The sequence below is a fragment of the Prionailurus bengalensis genome, chromosome D4, assembly GCF_016509475.1.
Source record: "Prionailurus bengalensis isolate Pbe53 chromosome D4, Fcat_Pben_1.1_paternal_pri, whole genome shotgun sequence".
Taxonomy (NCBI): Eukaryota; Metazoa; Chordata; class Mammalia; order Carnivora; family Felidae; genus Prionailurus; species Prionailurus bengalensis.
In genome coordinates this window covers 7,344,963-7,370,850 of record NC_057359.1, presented here as the reverse complement: position 1 = coordinate 7,370,850, position 25,888 = coordinate 7,344,963, and the positions used below count along the sequence as shown (strand labels likewise).

The 25,888-nt window shown below is 44.1% G+C and overlaps 1 protein-coding gene and 1 non-coding gene across 2 annotated transcripts in view; one reads left to right on the top strand and one right to left on the bottom strand.

Moving 5' to 3' along the window:
* Positions 1-25,888, bottom strand: part of GLIS3 (GLIS family zinc finger 3) — a 447,070-nt gene that overhangs the window by 257,362 nt on the left and 163,820 nt on the right. The gene's annotated exons all lie outside the window — the stretch shown is intronic.
* Positions 2,929-3,035, top strand: LOC122475487. The gene has a single exon (XR_006295187.1). It is a non-coding gene; the product is annotated as a U6 spliceosomal RNA (small nuclear RNA).

Here is a 25,888-nt window from a genome sequence, read left to right as displayed (position 1 = left end):
CTGAAGAACCTTCTCCCTCTCCCCGCCTCCATCACCCGCTTCCTTGACTGAGGAGACGGCGGGGCAGGAGAGCCCCCCCACCCCGGCCCATCCTCTGCCCGGGCTGCCCGCGTCAAGGCCAAAGGAGCCAGGCCCACCCCTCCACACACACCCCCCACCCCCGCTCCCTGCAAGGCCTCCCACTCGGGCCTTTCTTTCCCCGCCACACCGGTCAAGTGTGCCCCTACAAGTCACCGCATCCTTCGGGCGCCTGGGGGGCTCAGCCGGTCAAGCATCCACCTGTCGGTTTCCGCTCAAGTCATGATCTCACAGTTCATGAGTTCGAGCCCTGCGTCAGGCTCTGAGCCGACAGTGCAGAGCCTGCCTGGGATTCTCTCTCTCTGCCCTCTCTCTCTGCCCCTTCCCTGCTTGCACTCTGTCTCTAAATAAATAAACAAACTTAAAACAATGTTATGGATGTCAACTCGGCCGCTCTCTCTGCGTCTCCACTCGACTTCTCGCAGCAGTGGTCAGACGCTAAGAAGCACTTTCTCCCTGCTCAGACTCCCACCGCGGCCCTATTCTAGACCGTGTCCCATCTGCCTGTATGATCGATCACTTTTCCTCTATCGCTGATGGCTTTTTATACGCCCACCGCTCAAGTCTTGATGTCTTCTCATGGTTGCCTTTTCTTCTCGTCTCTTACTTCTGCACCATGAGAGTGTGGTTTCTCACTAGACGGCAGGCTCCTTCGGCACAGAGACTGTGTCTACCTCACTCGTCTCTGACTTCCTCTTAGCAGGTGCACGAATCCTGAAACAGGAGCGTGCCTGATCCCTTCCTGTCATCATCAGAGCGTGTCATGTGTCCCTCTGTGGGATCTCTCAGGTATGTTTCCTCGTCATTCCCACTGCCACCTTCTCATTTCATCCTGTCCAGGTGACAGCCAGGGTTATAACCTAACTGATCCCCGCACCTGTACATCCTCCCCTGTCGTTCCACACATCTAGAAGCGGAACATCCTTCCGAAGACAGATACGCCTCACCTCCCTCCCAACTCCTTCAACCTCTTCCCTTCACCCTTACACGGGATGACTGATGTCCAAATTTTGCAGGATGAGAAATTCGGTGTTCTTGATAATTTGGCCTCGACCTCCCGATGTTATCTGCCACTGCACACATCCTACACCCTACCCCTACCGACACACTCAACATAGATTTCCAGCCTTCTCTTTCTTTGAGCATATGGTTCTTTGGGCCAAAGATTTACTTACCTACCCCCCAGTCCCCACATCCCCGAGTTTCATGGTCTCTGTGAAGCGGCCCCAGCCCCACCCGAGAGTGGGGAGTCATTCGTCCCGTCCCTAGGTTATCAGAACACTTAGCCCATATCTCCATTATACCACAGAACATGTTATAGACTAAGTAATATCTTCACGTGTACCAGACTGTGAACTCTCACAGATCAGAACCCTAGTCTTGGTGTTCCCAGTACTTAACACAGCACCTGGCACATTCGACAATGTTTAATACACTGGGTTGAAGTCAATGAAATTTCGAAAGAATCTATCAGCAACACATCTTCAGCAATTAATCACACACAGGAAATTGTGAAAAGTGGGTGTCTCTAGAGAGAAAAAAAATGACGGAACGTGTTAAGAGACAGACTTACTTTCCACTGCATATCCCTTTAATGAGTTTTGGACTTTTTACCACATGTGTACTATTTTCCAACACACTCAGAGGAGGTGTTACAGTATGTGCCCAGCACTGTGCATAAGGAGGCTTTTAGGCACCATGGAACAACTCCACTAACCAAAGAAATTCATGAACGTGGGGTAACTTCTGTGTAGGTTTTCTATTTGCCCACCCATGCCCACAGAGCCATGATGTTGTTCAGTTGCTGAGTTCTGTGCTGCCTGATAACAGAATGATTTATGGACACGTCCTCTCTCCTGGATCATGAGCCCCTGGAAGGCAGAGACCCTCCACGCCTCCCCTCCATGGCCTCTACCAGCTCCTAGTGTAATGCTCTTCACACACTTGGCCATCAACTTGCAACTGTTGAGTTAAAAACACAGCGAAGTTTGGGGCACCTGGGTAGCTCAGGGCACATGGGGCACCTGGGTTCGTTGAGCATTCGACTTTGGCTCAGGTCATGATCTCACAGCTCATGAGTTCGAGCCCACGTTGGGCTCTGTGCTGACAGCTCAGAGCCTAGAGCCTGCTTCAGATTCTCTGTCTCCCTCTCTCTCTGCCCCTCCTCCACTCGTGGGCTGTCTCTCTCTCTCTCTCTCCCTCTCTCTCTCTCTCTCAAAAAAAAAATAAACATTAAAAATTTTTAAAAGAAAATACGGCATAGTTGCAAATTTGAAAGAAAAGCAATAATGATATTAGTTTGTAGCTAATAATCCGTGTTAAGCTACGGCAAGGAAAAAAAAGGCTAAAATACTGCTAATAGGTAACAGCAATAAATAGTAGGTTTACTATGGTCACACTGAACATAGAGCTAGAATAGCTATAAAAACGTATTGTATTTTGTCATTCCTTATTTAGGTCATGGATTGATATATATTATTCCTTCTCCACTTACGCTAGCAAAACAAGTATTATCCTTTTATGTGAGAGACTTGAATACACACACAGCCACAACCGTCCAGAGCCACTGCTCGGGAGATGAGAAAAAGTTCTGAGATGAAAGAGGGAAAAAGGAAAAGGGGCTCTGAGATGATATCCTTATAAACAAAATAGGACAACAATCAGCAATTTCCAGATAGATCGAAACCTAACTCCCCTGGGGAAAATAGTCCAACTAAATCCTTTAGTGCCTGGGAAGCAGTCTGAAAGCCGCCTGCCGTGAAAAAGAACAAAACACACAGGATGTACACTCCATCCTCACAAAGCCGAAGGGACAGTCATATCGACAATCACATTAGAAGTCAGAAAGCAGTGCTCGCTTCAACAGCACATCCACTAACGCTGGAACGATACGCAGAAGATCAGCATGGCTCCTGCACGAGGGTGACACAGAAAAGTTAGAAAACAATAGGACATTTAAGGGAAAAAAAATACAACAACACAGGATTCATCTAAGTGAGATGAATGTGTACCGAACGCCAAACACAGAAATACGCAATATCTGCGTGCCTACGTGAGACAACAGATTACCAGCGCCCCAGCCCGTCACGCAGCCCAAGCCTCACCATTTCCTCCCCTTTCTTCCTCCCTCTCCCCCACCCCACGTAATCGTTCTCTCTGGCCCCTGAACACACCCAGAGATTGATCCAGCTCTGCCTATCCCTTTTTACCACTGTCCATCCTGTATCGTGGTCAGTGACAGCTATATAATCAACCCAATGAACCTCAGGTCACTTGCACAAAGACTCCGCAACCCATTTGCTCTCTAGTCAACTCTACTAGTTGATGCCGCACAAAACACAGCCGACTAGCTAGACCACGTCTGAGCACAGCCTTGTGGATCTGGCTTTGTCCTCTCTTCCCACGCGCCCTAGGGGCATTCTACCTCTCAAAGGGAGAAAGACAAATGAATATGGGAAAGAGAAGATAATAAAATAGAGGTTAGTGGCATACAGATAACTCCTTCTCAGGTCACTTAGAACAATGACTTTATTGACCTGTCTTCTTTGGGAAGCGAGTATTAGATTTTATTTACCTCTGTAGTCCTGCAGCTTAGCCCAATCAATCATATAAAACATATGCTAAATAAATTGTTGGTGACTCGGTTAGTTAAATAAAGGGAAGAGAAAGGTAAGAAAAGGAAATGTTCTCAATTAGTACTCACTGAAGTGAGAAACAAGTAAGGTCAACAGAAGAGAAGCGTAATTCTCCCTTACTTTTCCTGACCTAAGCGTGTCCTGAAGTGATTCAATATGGCGTCTGTCTCTTATACCAAATTTGAAAGGATATTAAAAGTTCATAGGACACATGGCAAAGGGAACAAACAACAAAACAAAAAGACAACCTACTGAGTGGGAAACATATTTGCAAATGATATATCTGATAAGGAATTCATATCAAAAACTATAAAGAAATTACACAACTCAATTACCAAAAAATTGCAAAGAAATTACCAAATTACCAAATTACCAATTACCAAATTACCAAAGAAATTACACAACTCAAATTACCCAAAAATCCAATTAAAAAATAGGCAAAAGACAAGAACAGACATTTCCCCAAAGAAGACATCCAGATGGCCAACAGATACATGAAAACATGCTCAACATCACTCATCATCAGGGAAATTCAAGGCCATGATGAGATACCACCTCACATCAGTCAGAATAGCTAAAATTACACACACACGCACACACACACACACACACACACACACATACACACACAAGAAACAAGAACTGTTGGTAAGGATGTGCAGAGAAAGGAACCCTTGCACACTGTTGATGGGAATGAAACTGGTGAACAGTGTGAGGGTTCTTCAAAAAAATTAAAAATAGAACTACCATATGATCCATAATTATACTACTAGTTATTTGCCAAAAGAATATGAAAACACTAATTTGAGAAGATCTATGGTCCTCTGTGTTTATTGAAGCATTATTTACAATAGCCAAGATACGGAAGCAACCCAGGTGTCCATCAATGGACTTACTTCTAAGTGAAGTAAGCCAGTCAGAGAGAAACAAATACCATATGATTTCACTTATACATGGAATTTAAGAAACAAAGCAAATGAACAAAGAAAAATAGAGACGAACAAAAAATAGACTCTTAAATATACAGAACAAACTGGTGGTTACCAGAGGGGAGGTGGGTGGGGGGATGGGTGAAACAATTTTAGATTGAATTCACCACAGTAAATATTTACTGAGTACCAACTATATATAGGGTTTGTTTCCAAAGCAGGGAGAAAAGAGATAAATAAGGCTTCTTCTTTCCCTCAAGGATCTCACAATCTAGTATCATGTTCCTTGAAAACTGCAGTGCCTTTAACTACGATGTAAAAAAAAAAAAAACTCCAATGAAATTTCACAATATTTATAAAGTCATACGTCTTTAAGGCCATAGCCAAAAGAGACATACAGTATTCCATTTCAAAAAGCCCAAATACTTTATAGCCAAATCCTACAGAGCCTGCCAATTCAAAGGGCCTCACCCTGAAAGACCCATCTTCATTCCTAAGAAAATAAAATAGACCAGTCTTCAGAAAGAGTTTACTAATGAGTTAATTCTGACAAAAACATCCATATCCATATGTCCATGTTAAGAGGAAAAAAAAATCTGATGTTAAGGCTATCCCCCACAACTTCCTTTAAACAAAATCTAAGTGTTTGCTACTTTTATTTTTATGGGCTGCTCCCAGAGATTTTGATCTGGGCTAGTTTTTCATGTTTCTTAACCCAAGTATTCATGTCTGTCACACTGCAGTGTGGCTGCTGAAGCTCAAGTTATTGGGGATGCATCACTCCATTATACCATGGGGACAGATGCCACCTATGAAACAGCTCATCATAAATATATCTCAAAAATTAAAAGTAAAGATGTCTGAAAAGTCTAATCTTGTATAGAGAATAATATTTTTCCCTTCATATGAGTTTTGAGAGACAACAAATTACATGCATATGTGTATGTGTTTTTACGTTAAAGATAATACACAACTACATGCTTACATATATAGCTTTAAGAATTCAGGGGCGCCTGGGTGGCGCAGTCGGTTAAGCGTCCGACTTCAGCCAGGTCACGATCTCGCAGTCCGTGAGTTCGAGCCCCGCGTCAGGCTCTGGGCTGATGGCTCAGAGCCTGGAGCCTGTTTCTGATTCTGTGTCTCCCTCTCTCTCTGCCCCTCCCCCGTTCATGCTCTGTCTCTCTCTGTCCCAAAAATAAATAAACGTTGAAAAAAAAAATTAAAAAAAAAAAAAGAATTCAAACAATATATGACTAAAGGGGAAAGGAAAACAGATTACTATTTCAAAATTATTGGGGAATTACTGAGGAAGAATACTGCCGAAACATAAAAATATTAAAAACGTAAAACATTAAACTCTCATGTGTCTTCACTAACAAGGTAGTGAAGAGGGAAAAATCCACACTTCCCTGTGACCACAAAGAAGAGTATTTCTTCTTAGTCAGACAAAATGGCACCTTCCCTTATGTGTCATGTCCTTGGCATGAGGGGTGTGACGTCCAAGGACGCTGCTCTTTGTCTGGTCTCGTGTGCCCTGCGTCAGTGAGCGTGGCCCTGTCTGGGCTCCGGGGGACTTCAGGATTCGTACTTCCCATTCCCACCCCACCTGGGCCACAGCACTTCTTCCAGAAACACGCATCAGGTGGAGCTGTCATGCAGACCATCTGTGCCACTGCCACCCTTCTGCAGAGGCCCAGGGCCCTCGCCCTCTTCTGGAAAACACTGCACTTCTCCTTATTGCTGGTTTCCTGCCTAAACCCCCACCAGATCCAAAACTGTGATCCAGGCTTAATCAATATTTGACATGAGTTTAAGAAAACCCTTTAAATTCATTCATGTTGAGGATTATTAAACTGACCCACACTCAACAAAAACAAAACAAAACAAAATAGGACTTTATTACAGTTGTTGTGGTGTGTCCCAGGAGAACTTGTATTTTAACCTTCTTTGGGACTTTAAAAAAAAAAATTAGAGAGTCAGGTGAGAGAGACCTAAGAGCAGAAGGCACAAAGAAACCTTCCAAGTTCACTGAACGCACAAGTCTGTCCTGCCTGACGCACTCTGGCTGCCTGGTCCAGGACATGGAAATCAGGCTGGAGGCATTCAGGATGGTTTTCAGGCCAAGGACACTGGAATCAGGCAAGTTTACACTCAAACTGTGGCTCAGTCCCATGACAGCTGCCACAGTAGCAGTGTCTCTCGGCTTCTGCATCTGTAGGGACTGTAATACTGCCTCCCTCACAAGGCACAGGGAGCAGTAGGCAATGACACCTGGCATACACTGTGCCCTCTCACTGCTCAGCTGGGGTTATTACTGTCACTGACATTCCCGGGACCACCAATGTCACCACTGCAGCCTGTTAGAGTCAATATATTATACTTTCTGGGAAGACAAGTTTCATGCACAGCAGTTATAACCACAAGCTCTGAAGTCTGAGTTCTTTGAACAGTTTATTTAAGATCTCTGGGTCTTAGCTTCCATGCGTGAAAAGGGGATGATGGCATCTATGGAGTTATCGTGAGTGTAGGTAATATGTGTGAAGTGTTTGCAAGAGTTGTACATAGTAAGCATTTTTTCCACTTAACCTTAGAGTGTCTGAAATTTTTTTAAGAAACGATTTATGATAATAAGCACACAGATAACTTATTGTAAGGTAGGCATTTTGATAAGCTACATGCATCCACACCCATATAGGTACACATGTGTACTGTACGTGTATTTAACTAGCCTCATTTACAGATGAGAAAACTGAGGCACAGAGTATGGAAGCAACATAGCTGAGTGGCAGAGTCATGATTTAAACCCAGGCAGTCTGGCTCTGGGCCCCATGTACTTAATCACTATGCTGTGCTGCCTTAAAAAATGTTGAAACAATGAATGAATGTTCCTGCTGGAAAAATACTGAAAAGAGTCAATGACCTTGACCTGCCTGTTTTCAATGAGCAGGGACAGTTCTTGCAAAGTGCGCACAAAGGGAGGACAAAGGCATGTGGAGGGCAGAGGAGGGCAGACTCAGCGTTCCCTCTGCAGGGCTGGCAGGGATTTTCCAGCCAAAGTCGGAACACAAGAGTGGCCTCAAGATTCAAAAAGGAACCCAGGGTTTTGGCCCCAAATCCAAAGTCACTTAGTTTACAGCAAGTTTTAAACTGATAAGGAACAAATGCTTATTACAGGCTTGGCCTTCCATGGTAACATGAGGGATGTAAATAATCAGAAGACTCAATTTGGGTCTCTGAGGAAGCTTACTCAAGGCCAAGGTATCTTCAACTTCCCTCCTCACCCAGTGGTGAGGCCAATCTGTTCATCTACAACTTCTCCAGACTTCGGAGGGTGCACGGGACTTGGTAGCCTAAACAGCCTCCAGTTGACCTTTAGGCTATTTGAGGTCAAAGACATATTCCACTACTGGACAAGGTGACCAGAAGGCCTTGTCAATTCATCAGTATCCCTAAGGCTTCATCTCATAAAATCCTACTCCAAAAACCTAGGAATTTTAGGTCAACTGTGTGTTGAATCAGTGTTGTGCTATTGACTAATTCTTGGGAGTGATTCCTTGCTTTTCTCAGCCTGTTTGAATTCAACTTCCTGTCAGTGTCTCGACTTCTGGTCCCTCTAGATCTCCTTTTCAATGGATGTCTCCCAATACGAGACTTTAAGCAACCCAAAATCTCAACCCAAAACACCAAAAGTGGACATAAAGAGATGGGGAATAAACATGGTTGGGAGGGCAGAGGGGCTGAGGAACAAGGGAGAAAATCAAAATGGGTCACTGAATTCTTGAAAGGATGAACATTTTTCAGCTACCAGATTAACAAATACTGTGTTCATAAGGTGTGGGAGCAACGGGCACTCCCATGTACCGCTAGTGAGAGTGCCCGTCTGTACAACCGCCTGCGGAGGTGAAATCTGCCAACATTTGCCCGATTTGAAACGCACACACCCTTCAGACAAGCCATTCCCTGGACACAAATCTTACAACTGGGTGCCACCTCATGCTGCCTGAAAAAGACATCCAAATGGCGAGTACTTCTAAATTTCAGGCGAGATTTAATGAAAGGGTTTCCTGATAACCAAAGGACAAACAAATTATACGCAGCATAAGCTTATATGAACTCACAAGCTATGTTACAACAAACATGAAGTCCATGTAGACAGAGCTCATATTTGCTGGTCCCTTTGGTGACTGTTTGTTTAGGTGGCTGCCACATTTTAGAGAATTCAAGAGCAAAGCTTACTGGATCACGGGCCAGGTCATACCACAAGAGGAAAGGTCTGCATTTGAGAAAGGGGGACACAGGAGTTCTAATCTCTCTTCTGCCAACAAACTATCCTCTTGAAGAAGACACTTCACTACTCTGATTTCTTTTGTCCATGAATGGCAAATGTGAACTAGCTATAAATTTGCTTCACTTTTAATGATCCATTTATACTGCAACTAAACTGAGCTGAACCTCAATCCAGCCACACAAAAGAAAAAAGGAAAGAACATTTAAGAAATGGGTTCCAAATAACTGATGGGCGTCGTAGCTGTTGGTTACAGTTGACCTTGAACAATGCAGGGCCTAGAGGTGACAACCCCAATTGGTTGAAAATCCATGTATAGTTTTTGATTCCACCAAAACTTTACTACTAGTCTACTATGGATTGTAAGTCTTACTGGCGATATAAGTAGTCAATAACATACTTTGTAAATTATATGTGTTATAAACTATCTTCTTACGATAAAGTGAGCTAGAGAAAAGGAAATGGTGTTAAGAAAATCATAAGAGAAACTACATGTACAGTCCTGTACTATAAAAAATCTGCACATAAGTGGAACCATACAGTTCACACCCGTGTTGGTCAAGGGTCAAGTGGACTTCTCTAAACCCCGCCAACAACTTCATAAGGTAAGTATTATTATCTTCCTTTTTACAGTTTAAGAAACTGAAACTTGGAGGAGTTAGTGATTTTCTGGATTCCAGAGCCACCAAGAGAAAGGGCAAGGAATTAGACCGAACTGGATTTTACCCCAAACCTGGGTTCTTTGCTCTTTGCTGTATTTCCTCTATACCTGGTAACCCAAACTTAAAGAAAAAAGTTGCCATCGCTGATTTTGTCAAACCAGGGAATGCATGTGAATGCAAATCAAAGAGAGAAACACATTTTTACGGGAAAATAAAGAGAAAGAATAAAGATAAGTTTGTTCACCAAAGGACTAAATAGATAAAAATAAAAACTTCTCTGAATCACCATAAATGACTTAAAATCTACGTTTCTACCTAGTGCTAAAATAACCAGATGACCTGTTGTTAATTGACTCTATTTAGACTAAGGTAAATATGGGTGGTTTTCTTTTCTCTCTCTCTTTTTTTTTTTTTTTTTTTTTTGTTGCCCATCGGTTGTGTTACAAAGACATAGACTGAATCACTCCTACACCTAGTCCAGGAATAGCTCCAAGTAAAAGGTCATTTGTATTGTTAACTCATACCAAAAAAAAAAAAAAAAAGTAACACACATTCATCCTAGGAATAACTCCAGAACTCTAAGTTCTCAATGGTCCTTTCTTTAACTTGGTCACCATTTATAATTTTTAAAAAGCAAGGTTAGGGGTAAGGGGGTGCAGCCCTTACTTAATGTAGTTAAATCCATCTAGTGGCTGAAGGACTAAACTAAAAATTAAAGATGAACATAAAACCTGGAATCGTAACACTCCTGGAAGAAAACGTAGGCAACAAGCTCCCTGACACAGGTCTTGGAGATGAGTTTTTTTCTCAATCTGACATCAAAAGTGAAAACAATAAAGCCAAAAATAAACAAGTGGGACTACATGAAACCAAAAAACAAAACAAAACAAAACAACAACATCAACAACAAAAACCTTCTGCACAGCAAAGGAAACCATCAACAAAGTAAAAAAGCAATTTACTGAATGGAAGAAAATACTTGCAAATGATGTATCCAATACGGAATTAATATCCAAAATATATGAAGAATGCATACTACTCAACCCCCCAAAACCCCCCATACCAATCCAATTTTAAAAAGGGCAGTTTAAAAAAGGGTGGTTTCCAAAGAAGACACACAAATGGCCACGAGACACGTGAAAGACGCTCAGCATCACCCACCCCCAGGGAAACGCAAATCCAAACCACAATGAGGTACCACCTCACACCTGTCAGAATGGCTAGTCTCAAAATGACAAGAAATGCCAAATCTTGGGAAGGACGTGGAGAAAAGCGAACCCTCGCGCACTGCTGGTGGGACTGTCACTGGTGAGGCGACTGTAGAGAACAGTATGGAAGCTCCTCAAAAAATTAAAAATAGAATTATCATGCAATCCAGTAATTCCACTTCTGGGTATTTATCTGAAGAAAACAAAAACACTAACTCAAAGAAAATATATGCACCCCCTCCCCATGCTCACTGCGACTTTATTTATAATAACCACGATACGGAAATAACCTAAGTGTCCATGGACAGATGAATGGATAAAGAAATCATCACACACACACACACACACACACACACACACACACACACTGGAATATTATTTTTTCATAAAAAAGAATGAAATCTTGTCATTTACAACATGGATGGTCCTTGACAGCATTATGTTAGGTGAACTAAGTGAGACAGAGAAAAACAATACTGTATGATCGCTCATGTGTAGAATCTTAAACAACAACAACAACAACAACAACAGCAACAAATAATAACCTCATGGATACAGAGAGCAGATCGATGGTTGCCAGAGGCTGGAGGCAGGGGTGGAAGAAACAGGTGAAGGTGGTCACAAAGGTGTTTTTTTTTTTTAAGGAAAATATTGCCTAGATATTATAAATTGGTGAAAGTTGAGGGGAAAAAATGCCTTGCTGTGGGCTGTGGAAAAATTCTAACATGACTCAGGTGGAAACAATCTGTTGTTCATAGAGCCTATATGAAGTGCTGAGGGCCTTACATGCATTATGTCTTTTGGTTCTCCCAAGACTGTCCTCATTTTATGGAGGAATACAATGAGGCATGCTGCTGGCCTGTGGCATAACTGAGATTTATACCCAAGGGGATCTGGCTACAAAGGGTACTTGCCCCTGTGGGAACAACGCAGGGGTTAAAATCGTTGCCACTGGAATAAGGCAGAAGTGTAGATACTGAGACACGAAGTCCAACCTAGCACGAATATGTTTAGTTGTGTTAATTCGAAGTGTTAATTCTGACCTCCCTACATCCCACCCCTCCCTCTCATGCTTCCACTGGCTTAAGAACCATACTGTTTCTAAAATCTTCAAAGAGGGGCACCTGGGTGGCTCAGTCGGTTGAGTGTCCGACTTCAGTTCAGGTCATGACCTCGGGGTTCTTGAGTTCGAGCCCCATGTCAGGCTCTGTGCTGACAGCTCAGAGCCTGGAGCCTGCTTCGGATTCTGTGTCTCCCTCTCCCTCTGCCCCTCTTCTGCTCGTGCTCGGTCTGTCTCCCTCTCAAAACTAAATTTAAAAAATATTTCAAAAAAAATAAAATCTTCAAAGAAAAGGAAAAGGAGAGGAAGGAAGGAAGGAAGGAAGGAAGGAAGGAAGGAAGGAAGGAAGGAAGGGAGGGAAGGGTAATAAGCTATCATAGAGGGACCTTACATGCGGATTACTAAGTGAAAGAAGCCAGTGTGAAAAGGCTGTATTCTGTATGGGTCCAACTCTATGACACTGTGGAAAAGGTGATACTATGGAGACAATAAGATCAGCACTTGCCAGGGGTTCGGAGGAGGGAGAGGCGAATAGAGCGCGGGCTGTTTAGGGCAGTGAAACAATTTGGATGATACTATACTGATGGATACGTGTCACTTTACATTTATTGAAATCCACAGCACGTATAACACCAAGAGTGAACCATGATGTAAACTATGAATTTAGGGAGATTACAACGTGTCCATGTTGGTTCATCTATTCTAACAATTATACCACTCTGGCGCAGAAAGTTGATTAATGCCGGAGGCAGGGAGTATATAAGAACTTTGTACATTCCATTCAATTTTTTTGTGGACCTAAAATTGCTCTAAAAAATAAAGTTTACTTTTTTATTTAAAAAAAAGGTAATTATGAATTCCAGAGAAAAACAAAATTTGTTTAGAAAAGAATGGGCACTCACAGCTCACCTTATGGCTCAGCGGGAGTCACATCCAGGTTTTGTGGGGCCTGAAGCTTAGACAATTAGGGTGGGTGGGCAGTGAGAGGGGGGCTGTTTAAGAAAAGAAAAACACTAAATCAGAAACAAATCAGAGAATTTCTAGCATTGTTGTTCACTGTAAAAAATAACAATACAATTGCAGGGGCGTATCCTTCGGCTGAGGGTACTGGCAGCGGGGACCACTCTCTCCCTGAGTTTCTCGACATTTTCAAAGCTATGACCCGGCCTTCTAAACAAGGCTGGAGGGAGGGAGAGGGAAGAGGCAGAGATGCCGTGAGGGTAAGGCAGCTTATAAACCAACCAAGGAAAGGAAACAAAGGATGGAAGAAGCTAGAAAGAAGTCACTCATTGCTCCAAAGGAAGGGGTCTAGTTGCAGAAATCTTTCTTCCCAGAGGGATCCACAGGTCTGGAGAGCAGCCCATCTCCGATCTGTGGGGGCGGGAGCATCCGCTCCTATAATCTCCTGCCGTCTAGGGCCACTTGGAACCAAGGCTGCCTCTACTGTAAATGATGAGACAAAAGGAAAAGATTCTTCCAGGGTTGAGAGGAAAAAGTAGCGAGTGGACCTCTGCTTGAGTGAAGACCTATACCACTAACACGACATCAACCCCATAAGGGGGAAGAGGGCGAGACACGAGCCTCCATGAACTCCTGGGCTTCCGGCTCACCTGCGGGCAGAAGGGTGGACCCACTTGGTGCTTCTGTCACTTGCTCTTAGAGGTCATCTGGGTGGCCTTCAGTGAGAAGGGAGCTGGAAGAGGTAGCATCTGCTATGACCACTTCCAGCCCCTCCCTCTTCTGGAACTTCGGACTGAACACTTCAGAAGTTAAGTGGACAATCCAGAGCGAGATGTCCAAGACTCTACCGGCAAATGTTGCTCTCACGGAGCACATGTTTTGCCAGGGTAAATTATTTCCGAAGAAAGACGACCGGGGAAATGTGACGTTCTGTGGTTGTAGCACGTGAAGCACTTTGCCCGATGTCAGTAAAGAGTCTCTTCATTACGTCCTGATTCTCATCAGCTTGGACAGTTTATTGGGACCATGTCCCAAGAACCCAGTGGTGCTGGATGTGCAACATCCTCAAAAGCAGCAGGAAGGCCTGCCACTCAGTTAAGGCAAACGGAACGAAACACAACAAACACACAAACAGCAACCACAGAAAAGTGACGTTCGGAACAATTAAGTAAGTGTCCGCTGACTGGTGGGTCATGTCTGGGCCCTGCTCTGATCCAGTGCCCTCTTTGGACGTTTGCTGTGTTATCCTTACAGCTTCACGTGTATAAGGAAAAGTCCATAACTTTTTAAAAACAGGGTCTCAGTATCACACTGAGAAGCCCACAGATTCTTTGCCACGGCAGGACGCTGGATGATTAAAGAAGGAAGGGCTCGTGTGGTTGAGAGATACGGAAATAAAAAAACCAAATTTCTGTCTCTCGGAATTTGGTTTCTCACTGAAACTAAGGAACAGATCCATTTACAAGACTTGGTAAAACTTTCTAACGTGCTAATTCCCTCTTGCAAGTGTGAATAATGACTGCCTTTTAAAATCCTGCAGCAACAGACAGAGACTTGCCGTTCGCTGACCTTGGAATATCCCCAGTGAGGTGTCCCTCTGTGATACAAGAGTTACTAGTGGGGGATGGGAATAACGAATAGGGGAGCGGAAGTTGAATGATATACGGGGGACACCGTTAACATTTTCCACCAGCAAGATCGATACGCTGTGTAACAGAAACAGAACAAATCGCTTCATCAACTAACCCTCACGCCTGAAGAAAGCAACTCATAGGTTTGGCGGCAGAAGTCAGTAAGCAAATTACCCTGAGAGATGAATTGGATATGTACTGAGGTCTCTGTGGCATTTCTCTCTTCCAACTGTACATAGTACGACTGTGCCTTAAAACTACCAGGATGGCTCTAAACTTCATCTAATTTCTGACCTATTGAAACATTCTGTCTTACCCCTTCTGTAACATCGCACTTCACCTTTTTACTTTCCCCTTCTAGGAAAAGACCATGATCAAAGTTGAGACAGCGAATTACAGGGATCTTGATTCAAGTACAGATAAACTCAGGATTCAATTTCCCTGAGGGGCTCACTCACTCGTCTTTCCAAGTTAGCTCTCACGTACCGCTGGGAGACAGGATACGGACGTGCTTGCTGAGCTCAAAGTGAGGGATGCCTGTGTCCAGGGCAGAGTGGGATCATCCCCAAACTCCCAAGAGATGGGCTCAGAAGATACACAGCCCAAGTATGTTTGGGGCCCTGATGCATGACAGGCCAGGATGTGCCCCCGGGAGACATCTGCTCTACCCAGCTCCGGCCCATAGGCTGAGAGGCTGAGATGAACATTCTAGAAACCTCAGGAATGAAGGATGAGTTCAATGCCTCCTCACCTTAGGTTGTGCCCTCACTGTCCCTCCAGTATAAAAGTGGATCAGTATAAAACTCTCCTTACTGGTCCATAGTCTTGCTCCCAGCGTGCTTCCTAAAGCCATCCTCCACGCGGCGGCAAAAGTGAGAATTTATAACACAAGTGTGATCAGTTCCTTCTCCTCTTCCGTACTGTGGCTGCCCAGTGCTTCGAGATCAAGTCCAGGACCCCACTGAGCGGCCTGCTACAGTCCTGCCGGCAAGGAGGAAAACCACCAGCTGTGCACCCAGGCAGTGGCCGAGGACAGACTGTGGGGCACAGTCTGTATTAGGATGTTGTGACAAAGTACCACAGAGGGGCGGCTTAAAATAACAGGAACTCAATGTCCTCCAGCCCTGGAGGCTCAAAGTCCCAAATCAGGGTGTGAACAGGGTTGGGGGGGCCAGCTCTGTGCTCTCTCCTGGCCTCTGGAGGTGCGCTGGCCCTCCGTGGCTTCTAGACGCATCACCTGGTCTCTGCCTCTGTCTTCCCAGGGTCTTCTCCGTGTCCCTCTCTTCGTATCTTCTTCCTTGCACGCATGTCTGTCTTTGTGTCTGACTTTTCCCTTTTCACGAGGACACCAGTCACACTGAATGAGGGCCCACCCTAATGACCTCATTTGAACTTGATGGCCTCCAGAAAAGGGCTTACTTCCAAACAAGGTCACATTCTGACCACTGGGGATAATGATGGCAGCGTATCTTTTTGGGGGGGGGGAACACGACTCAACCCAGAACAAAGTCCTGCTCCGAGAGGAGGCCTGACTCTCTACACCCCCTCCAACCCTAATTTCTCTGTTTCTGTTCTGCAGGGCACATCGAATTACACATTAAGCACACCCAGAAACACGTGACTTTGCATTTTAAAATGCTGTTTGCATTTTATTTCACCTGACCTAAGCCCACAAAGAGCTTAAATTGCTTGAGATGTGTTTTCACCCTCCAGTTCCTCCCTCACCTTCCAACGTAAGGAAGGCTGTTGTGTAACTGATCACCTTGGGTGTAATTCTCTCACGTAACTCCACTGAGCCTCAGTTTCCTAGCCTGTGAAGTGGAAACAGTAGGACTTCCCGTTCCGCCTTCTCTACTCAATGTTGCCACAATAAAACGGCATAGAGCGTAGAAGAATGATTTGGAAAGGTATGAACTAGTATTAAGGGGAAAGACTGTGGCATTCCAACGCTGACTTAGTTTTCTCTGTGTTGTATGTTAGTACCAGGAATCGGAGCTCTTAACAGAGAAACTGGAGCAAGTGAGGCAGTGCAAGCCTAGGAGGTTTACACTGGAAGGTCGTTTCTCCCCCGTCTGAACTGGCCTCACTCCCCGCCAGGTCTGACCTGTTACCCCACACACTCTCCTGGTCACAAATTCATCTTCTAACACGCATCCTGGTCCCGCAAAATAGATCACTCATGAGATGAGGGCAGATAACTTCTGGAAAATGTGAGACAGTATTTTAGAATATATCTTCTTAAAAGGACGTCTACAACAGAACCGGGTAAAAGACAGCTGACTAATTAAGAAAAACAAGTAATTTTCTTAAAAGCTCGCTTCCAATAGCTCTTGATAACATGAGTAAGAGTATGATACAGAATCATGTTGTATTAAGTGAAATGGGCTTTTTCCAGAATAAAATAAATCAGAAGACAAAATTACATCATCTTAAATGAAATAAGGTTTCTGGGTATAATTAGTTGATTTTAACCAGAGGAATAAAATCAATGGTGTCTTTTTATTTTAATTTAGCAGGATTTCAGTGGTCATTTTCACAAGTGGACTTACAGTTATATGGTGTTTAAATGGTATAATATTGGGGGAGGGTTTGGGACACTGAGTCTTGTAAAGCTTCCAGGCATAGACAGCCATTTACTCATCCAGTGGATCACTGTACAGCTTTAACTCACACGAACAGAAATTGCCCAATGGATGGAATTCTATGGAATTCTATACGGCCCAGGTGCCTGGTGCTCCTCCAAGGGCCTCTAGTTGTACAAGACCACAGGGCATGCAAAAGGAATGGTGCCCCCTGAGGTGTGCAATATGGCAGTCCTAATGAAGACGAACTAGGATTGGGGGCCCTAGGAAATAGCAGAGTATGGAGTGGTGTAGACATAACTCACAGTAACCTCATGGAAGGCTGTGGGGGGGATGGAAAAAAAGCTCTGGTCTAGGAGTCCAATGGACTTGGGTCCTGGATTGCAATCCAGTACTTACTGGCTGTATAACCTGAGATCAAGTCATGTGAGCTTTTAAATAGGAATGAAAACCATAACTACCTTTTCTACCTCAGAGGATTACTGTGAGACTCCAATGAGATTATGCATGGGACAGTGCTTTGTAAACTCAACCTAACAAATGGAAGATGTTATTATCTCCGGTGGAGTTCAGCCTCCTTACAGTCTGTCTCAAACAATGAAAACTCTTTTTCTCTCAGGGTCCATAAGTAAATATTCAAATACAGCTGTTCCTACTTAATTTTATTCTGTCATGAACATAGTGGGTTTTTTTTTTATTCTTATTCTGCAGAAACCATATGAGGTTGCTTTCATTTGTCATTGTCTATTATCACTGCCACAAGTCATTCCATATAAAATATCTCCAAACCAACTCTTGACTCAAAAAGTCTCCTGGGTAGAGCAGGTTGGCTCAACAAGTGATGTCTATACCTACTGCCTTCCCGGTGAAGATCCAGAAAGCTGTTGAAACTGCTACTAATTAGAGCTGATGGCAAAAGAAGTTTAATCATACAAGCACTGCTGCCTTGGCAAAGATCTACAAATCTCAAGCTTCTTGTGGCTCTTCTTATCAAAGTCGGGTCACGAGAGGAAGAGAACTCCCTTTTCTGCTAATGAGTCATTATATCTAGTGCCATCTTGGGTACCAAAAGTGCACCCCTTCTGGGACTTATTCTAAATGGAAGAGTGAAAGGAGTTTCACTTCCAAAATCAAGAGGCAGAACATTCAAGGGCAGATCCTGGGAAAGTGCAAATTTAGACCTCTAAATTTCCATATATTTTCAGTACACCATGGTTTCGTCATGAGCGCTGAAACTGGTGAGAAGTTAAACACAGGTAGGGATTATTCTCACCTCAGGCTCAATTTCTGCTTTAGAAGGTCCCACTCTATCTGCGTTAGATGCTTCCCCATCAGAACACGATAGATTCTAGGTACAACCATTCTTCTAGGACAAGGAACTAACCCTCCATTTATATCACTATTTCTTTAAGAAAAGGAAATCCCAGTAACAACTAGGTACCTGGAAAAATTTACAGCCCCTTCTACTACAATTTTGGACACATAAAGGATTGCTTCTTTATCAACTAGGCATCACACGTTGTCCAGGCCATGGTCAGGGTCCTCGGAGAGGCCAGGGAAGGAAGGAAGAGGCTCCTACAAGCTCTCACTCGGCAATGCCAAGTGACATGAGGTTTTTGTTGCTGTTGTTTTCGAGGCTTTTTTTAACCCAAGTGTTTGTGTTTCGGGCACTGGCCGTATTCTCAAAATAACTGCCCTGTGCCCGTATAAATAAGGCTGATAAATTCAGGTTCCCCTAACTCGGTGGTTCCCAACCAGGGACAATTTTGCCCTCCCGGGAGATATACAGCAATGTCTGGAGACATTTCTGTCACCATTGGGAGTAGAGGGGGTGCTACTGGCATCTAGTGGGTAGAGGCCAGGGGTGCAGCTAAACATCCAGTAGTGCCCAAGACAGTCCCTCCACCACAAATAACTCCCCGTTCCCAATGTCGACCGTGCAAGGCTGTGAAGCCCTGCCCTAATGAGTAGGACAGCACACCTTGCTAGACGATGTAAGACAGCCCCTGGGACAGACAGAAACTCCATCAAATACAGACTTAAATAGTAAAGCATTGAATATGCTTTCTTTAACAGTCATTGGATAGAAACGTGCACACACAGAGCTTTTAAGCACGGTTATAATCTCCATTTTTCTCTCTGCAGTTACCCTCAATAGCTCAGCACAGAGAGAAAAAACAAAGGAAATGAGTAGGTGCCAGAAAGATGGGAGACAGGAGGCAACAGAAGGGAAAATTAAATGTAAAGAGAGAGAAAAAAAAAAGCCCCTTCCCTGGATATAGCGTGACATAACACTTCAGTAAACCAGAAGAGGCATCCCTTTGGAGCCAGTGAAGTTTTACTGCCATCGACATGAACATCATAAAATTTTCCAAAAGCTGAAACGTAAGGTTTTGTTCCCTACTTATCCTAATTCACAGTAAACAAACCCAATCCATGGTACAGAAAAGGTTTCCCGTTAAGCAGTTTCTATAGTAAAGAGAAATGTAATCGTATGATCTTAAAATTAAAATTATTTTCGCAGACTCAAAGGGCTTCCCTGGCCCAGAACAGAGTCCCTGAGCCTTTCACACAACGCATACATTTAGGATGTGAACTAGAGTGAAACCCCTGAGAGACCTCAGCCAGTAATCTTTCCTACTGCTCCTTCTCAGCACTTATTTATAAAGACCTTCTTAGAGCAGGCTCTCGAAGCAGAAGTCAGCCAAGCACGTGAGAAGATGCACTTGGGAACACAAGACACCATCAAATTCACTGAGAAATTAATTTATTAAGAGACAGAACCTCAGCATCTCGCTGTTGGAATGGCAGAAAAAAAGTACTACCCACTGCTTTCTGTGTCCCCTCAACACACGCTGACCAACAAGTCACCCAGTCTGTTCCTCAACTCCTGTCCCCTCAATGCCACCCCAATGGCAGCACTGACTTAATGTTATTTTTCAGTGTCTGCTCACATACTGTTAAGTTCTATACGAGCGAAAATATACAGATCCTGCCGCTAACATTCCCTCGATTCAAAAGCATGAAACCATGATGGTAGAAATCTGTAGATTCTCTTGGAACATTCCACCTTGTCTTCTGTCTGCCTCTCTTCCAGGCTGAAGACAAGACACAGGAGTGCCAAAGGCAGGCCCGTCTGAAGCACACTCTCCAATCCTGTCTTTTTCTCTTCAGTGGCCCCTTGAGATTCTTACAGGCAGATGGGAGGTGGTCAGGGCAACATAACAAAGCCGGGGAAAGGGGACACAAGGTACCTATCTGGTAGAGAAGGGTTCCCCTTTCCTTTCACCCAGCCCTTGGGGAGCCCAGACATACAGACATCAATGTCTTCATGTCTCTACTTCTCACTTCACTTCGTATCTGGTCAGCTCATCTCAAAGCCTTAAATACTGTCAGCACACAGGTGACCCTGTGATCATGCCAGACTCTATGCTTTTCTTTCCTCCAGACCCGCCACGGGGGCTCATCACAGGTTCCTTAAAACCAACTCTGAAACTGAACCCTCTGCTTCCTCCCCAAACCTCCCCCATCTCAGTTCAAGGTAACTCCTACCCTCCCAGATGTGCAAGCCAAACCCTGGGGTCCTCCCTGACCCTTCCCGTCTCCCACACTCCATTTCCAACCCATCGGGAAATCCTGCCACGTCCAACTTGTTTCTACATAGCCAGAAAGCCACCGCTTATCCCAACTTCCACCTCTGGACATAAGCAGGAAGACCAGAGAGAGGGCGACTGCAATGACCCTACTCCTGGAAGTCTGGTCTTCCTGTCCCTGCCTCTTGTTCCACTTCAATACACTCTCCATATGGCACCCAATAACTGTATTAAAACACAAATCCGATTGTCTCCCCCTTCTACTCGAAACAAGGCCCTAAACAACTTAGCCCCCATTTTTTCCCCTCACCTCGTCTTCTGTCTCCAACTCGCTTACTTCTCTCCAGTCACCCTGGGCTCCTTGATGTTTCCAGAATTTGTCAGGCTAACACTCCTGCCTCATGGCCTTTGGACTTCCTGTTGTCTCTGCCCGAAACTTTCTTCCCCCCAGATATCTGCATGACATATCGCCTCCCCCTCTAGAGCCTAAGCCCCAAGGGGACAGGGAACTTGGGGTTGATCTGTTCACTGCGGTATCCCCGGGGCCTAAATGTGACATCGGCATGAAATAGTTGCTCACTTTCAGAGACTGCAGAGAAGACACACACCTCTAAGCAGATGAATGACCCTGCCCTAAGATGTAAATGTAAACTAAATATTTAAATTTATCTAAAAGATCTTTAAGGGACACTGTTATAAAATAACCTTATTATAATAATTTTTCCGTACGAACGCAGTGTTTTTATTGAACCCTTGTCACAGAACCGAGATTCAACATATTATATACGTATGTGAGTGAAAAATGAGAAAACAAAATCAAGCATTTTAGAGATGGTCAGTACAACATATTTTAGAAATACACGAATTCTGTACTTAGAGATTTATACTGCTCCCCTCCCCCACCCCCACCCCCTTCAATTAAGCCTGTTCTAATCTTGGCCAAGTGAGAATCCAGCTTCAGAATTTCATTCCCAGGCACAGCTGTTTGACAAGTGTAGCAGGAGCTTGTCAAGACAACTGGAAGCATCAATCCTTTGGAACACAATGGGCTTCTTTGCCTTTCTTTCTTGCCTTTTTTTTTTTTTTTTTTTGTCAGCCCCTATTACTCGCCAATGGTAATTAGCCAGCCAATCTTTGGAGGAAACGTACTATCAGGCAACTAAAAATGCCTTTTATGAAACTCTTCCCTGAAAATAAATCACTGACACTGCAAATGGTCAATAGAGACTCTTTAATTTTAAATGAAATGCCCATTGATTTACCAGGGTCTGTGTTCCTGACCCCGTGGTCTAGCGAAATTCATTTCTCCCCCGAAATTCTGAATCCAAGAAAAGTGACAGTGACACGGCTTTTGGTTTTGATTCACTATCTCGACGGAATAAAGCAGTGAGAGTGATTTCTCCATCATTTGCTCAGATCATCCGGCTCCTTCCTTGGCCGGTGCCGGCGTGAAGGCCCCGTTTCCCGGACACGGCAAAGAACCAGGATTACGGTCAAAGCTGGCCTTCCCGGGGCCCACAGTGGGGCAGGCTCAGGGTGACCCAGACACAACTCAAGCTGCCAGAGTCTTCCCCAGGGGTGGCTGCATGCGCTGAGCTTGAGGAGGGACACACCTGCTCCACAGGGACAACCAGAGACGGTGACAATAAACTCCAGCCCCGTGCCAAGAACCCAGACACGCCCCACATCCATTTATGATGCAGCTTGGGGCTCGCAGGAGAACAAAACAACAGTACCTGCCTCACGGTCACAGCTGTATAACAACACCCCACACAGCTCCCACCAACGCCTTCGACAAGTTTCGACAAGTGCAGCTGAATCACTTGAGATGGGCCAAAAGGTCAGGGCCCTGAAACTTCGCCAGCCTGATTATCTAAAGCCACTGGAAAGCACTCCCTGTGTTTCAGAGAACAGGTAGACTTTCCACTACACAAAAGCAGCTTTGTTTCTGTATCGGCGACGCCTCCTAATTAGAATCGATGATTTTTTTTTTTATTGTCGCTCCTGATAAGCTTGTTTACCTAGCTTCATTTTCCTAAAACACTTGAAACGTTTCTAGGAAGGGTGAATGTCGGCAGAACGCTGAGACAGGCCTTGAACCTGGGCTGTGGCACTGCATGATGTTTACAATTTGTCATCCTTGGGGGTAATTCTGCAAGCTTAAACACACCAAAGGACAGAGTGTAAAGAGCCAGGCAATTTCATTTTGTTTGAATATATTTATGGAAATGGACCAAAAGTGTCCATAGAGGCACATTGTCATTTTTTCCTTGAGTGTGTGCCAGTCCATGACCAAAGGCAAGCATTCGGAGACTAGAAGAGCATTTATGACCACACTGTGTGTATCAAATAAGCTGCTTTATGAACAGATGGGGAATATTGTGTTTCAGGGTCTTAGTAAAATAGCCCTTCACACCAAATTTCTGTTCACAGTGGTGGATCTCTCAGTGATTCACTCATGACCTTGCCCTTGATAATGAGCAGATCTCCCTCAAGGGTGAGTGCCTGTGGGACATGAAGACATCAGGCATCCTCATGACTTAGACAGATGATGAGCAGTAGGGAATTATGCACCAAGAACATGTAATTTGGACAAGGTGGGAAAAAACTGAGTAATTCACTTGAGATAACAAGAGTTTTCCCAGCAGTGGTGACTGTATGGTAATGGAATCCTTGGAGAGTAAAAAACAAAAAAAATGGTTGGGCCGAAAAAGATCCACTAAGTTGAAAAGCAAGTCATAGGAGCCAGCGCTGGTAAGAAAGAAGAAATGGTCTTTCACGAGACCACTTTGACCACGTGGGGTCGCCACTCACGGAAAGCTCAAAGATCAAAACTAAAACGCATCTTCTTTTCAAGGGGATACAGAGAACCAGGAGAAGTCAGGGGTCTGTTCAACCTCCTCCTACGCACACAGAAAGACCATCCTCTCCAGCCTCCCTTACATTTAGCTGGGGTCAAGTGACTGATTTCTGGCCAATGGGATGCAGAAAAAAGTAAAGCGTGTCACTTTCAGACCCGGCTCCTCATTTCTGTTTCTCAACATCCTGTCTTTCACACTGGACCCAGAGTGCCATTCAATGGAAGGATCCTGAGTCACTGTAGGATCACAAGCTGTATTAGAACATGAGTAAGAAATAAACCTTCATCATACCAAGTCACTGAGACTTGGGGCTGCCTGTTACAGAAGTTATCTTAATATATTATAATAATGATACTTCCTTGTTAGCAATTGCCTTTTCGAATGTCATGTTATTGCCTAAGAGTTATGTCTCATCTCGTTCTCAGGCAGGATGATTTCAGAGCCCTGCAGGAGCAATGACAGAAATTAATTTGTTTTCAGATCAGGAGAACACAGGTTACCCATGGGGGAGGGGGGGCACATGGCATCATTTTCTAAGATTTGAGAGAGAACAAACTATCCTTCTGTTTCCTAGAAGCTCACTCAAAGAATTTTTTAGCTTTTTATTATGAGAAATTTCAAATCATCATACAAGCAGTAACAACAGAATAATGGACCTCCATGTATCCATCACCTAACTCCAAGCATATGGATATACAGATATATGTATCTGTATATGCACATATACTGATCCACACACACACACACACACACACACACATATACAGGTAGATAAACAAGTATGTATGCATATATATTTGAGGTCTACTATATGTTAATCTAATCACTGAGCTGGGCACTGTGGGCAGGACTCAAAGGTGAATAACGACCTTGGAGTTTATAGTAAAAAGAACAGAGTATAAATCTCAAACTCCATGAATTACTTCACTCTGAGGGCTACAGTGAGGATTAAAGTAATCTAGTAGCTCAGAGTTTGTAGCATGGTTATTTGCCTCTCCAACACCTGAAGCACCTGAAGGAGTTTCTCTCCAAGGGAGAGGTTTACTTCCTTCCTAGTGAAAACTGGCTAACCAACCCCTGGGAGAACCAGCCCTGCATCTTTTCTCAGCCATTCACCATCCAAATGTATGAATTTTATCTTTGCTGAAGTTCTTTCCCCAAAGCAAAGCTTGAAAAGGTAGAAAGAAAAAACACGATGCAAAGCAAGGGGCCCTGACGCAACATGGAAATTCGCAGGGAAGGGGAAATAGTAGGAGTCCCCACAAACGCAACAGAAGATAAATTTCCACTTTTGCTGAAGGTGGGGACCCCCACTTTCCCTTCATTAAAACTGCTCACACCCACCCCCAAGTCTATTCTCTTGGCTAACAAAGCACCATTTGATCTTTTCACTCCAGAAACTGTGACAGGGAATGGAAGAAAGGAACAGTAGAAGAGAAAGAGTTTAGAAGTAGCCATGTTTCTCATCAAAGGATAGGATTACCAGGCCTGATATCCAGGCCAATTTAAAGGACTTTCAAATAAACACTCTAAAACACAGAAATCATTCTGGAAGAGAGAAGCCTGAGACACCACCTTCTAAGTTTTAAGAGCAAGACTAATCAGATGCTCTATCTGGAACCCTCTGAACACCTGTGCCCCCTGTGGTTGGCTCTGCACTGTGCTGGTCACACAGGCAAACGGCCCGACCTGGCGAGGCGCGATCCCCAGACGACTGCTAGAGCAGGCAGCTCAAGAAACAAAAGGCCCATCTCTCCTTCCACTGCCCTCCCCTCTCTAGAGGCACGAGGCCCTACAGTGTTGAGCCAGAATCACTGGGGATGGGCACCATTTTGAGAACTGATTTAATTTGTACCCCTCTAACCATCTCAACACGTGGAGCTCTGTTCTGCATTGATTCAGTCTGAGCAGAAAACAATTCCAAAGTAAATCTTAGCAGTGGGAGGAAAGTCTTGAAAGGGTTGACAGGCTCAGCATAAGGAACACCCGTCCAAAGCTTTGTTGAACACCACTTCACTCTCTTTACAGATTATAAAAAGGAAACATTTAACTAACAGAAGGTTACTCATACACAGGATAATGTATGCAGCCTCTGTCCACGTCTTAATCATTCTACATAACTGATCAAATAGCTCTGGTCTCTGGTCTCTCCCAGATATAGTTTTTTTTTTTTTCTTTAAAGTCCATCACAGAAAATGCTTTCACGCTTGTCTTCACTTACGTGTTTCCCTGGCTGATCACTTGGCCTAAGAAAACTTTCTGTTTCACGTGATAGTGGCCAAGAGATACATTCTAATGAAGTTTTAAACTAGAAACTTTAAGAGACAACGAGATGGTTTGGGGGAGGCAGTTTCATTTCACAAGCATCAAAGTACAGGACTTGCTACCTCACTGATGCTGCCTC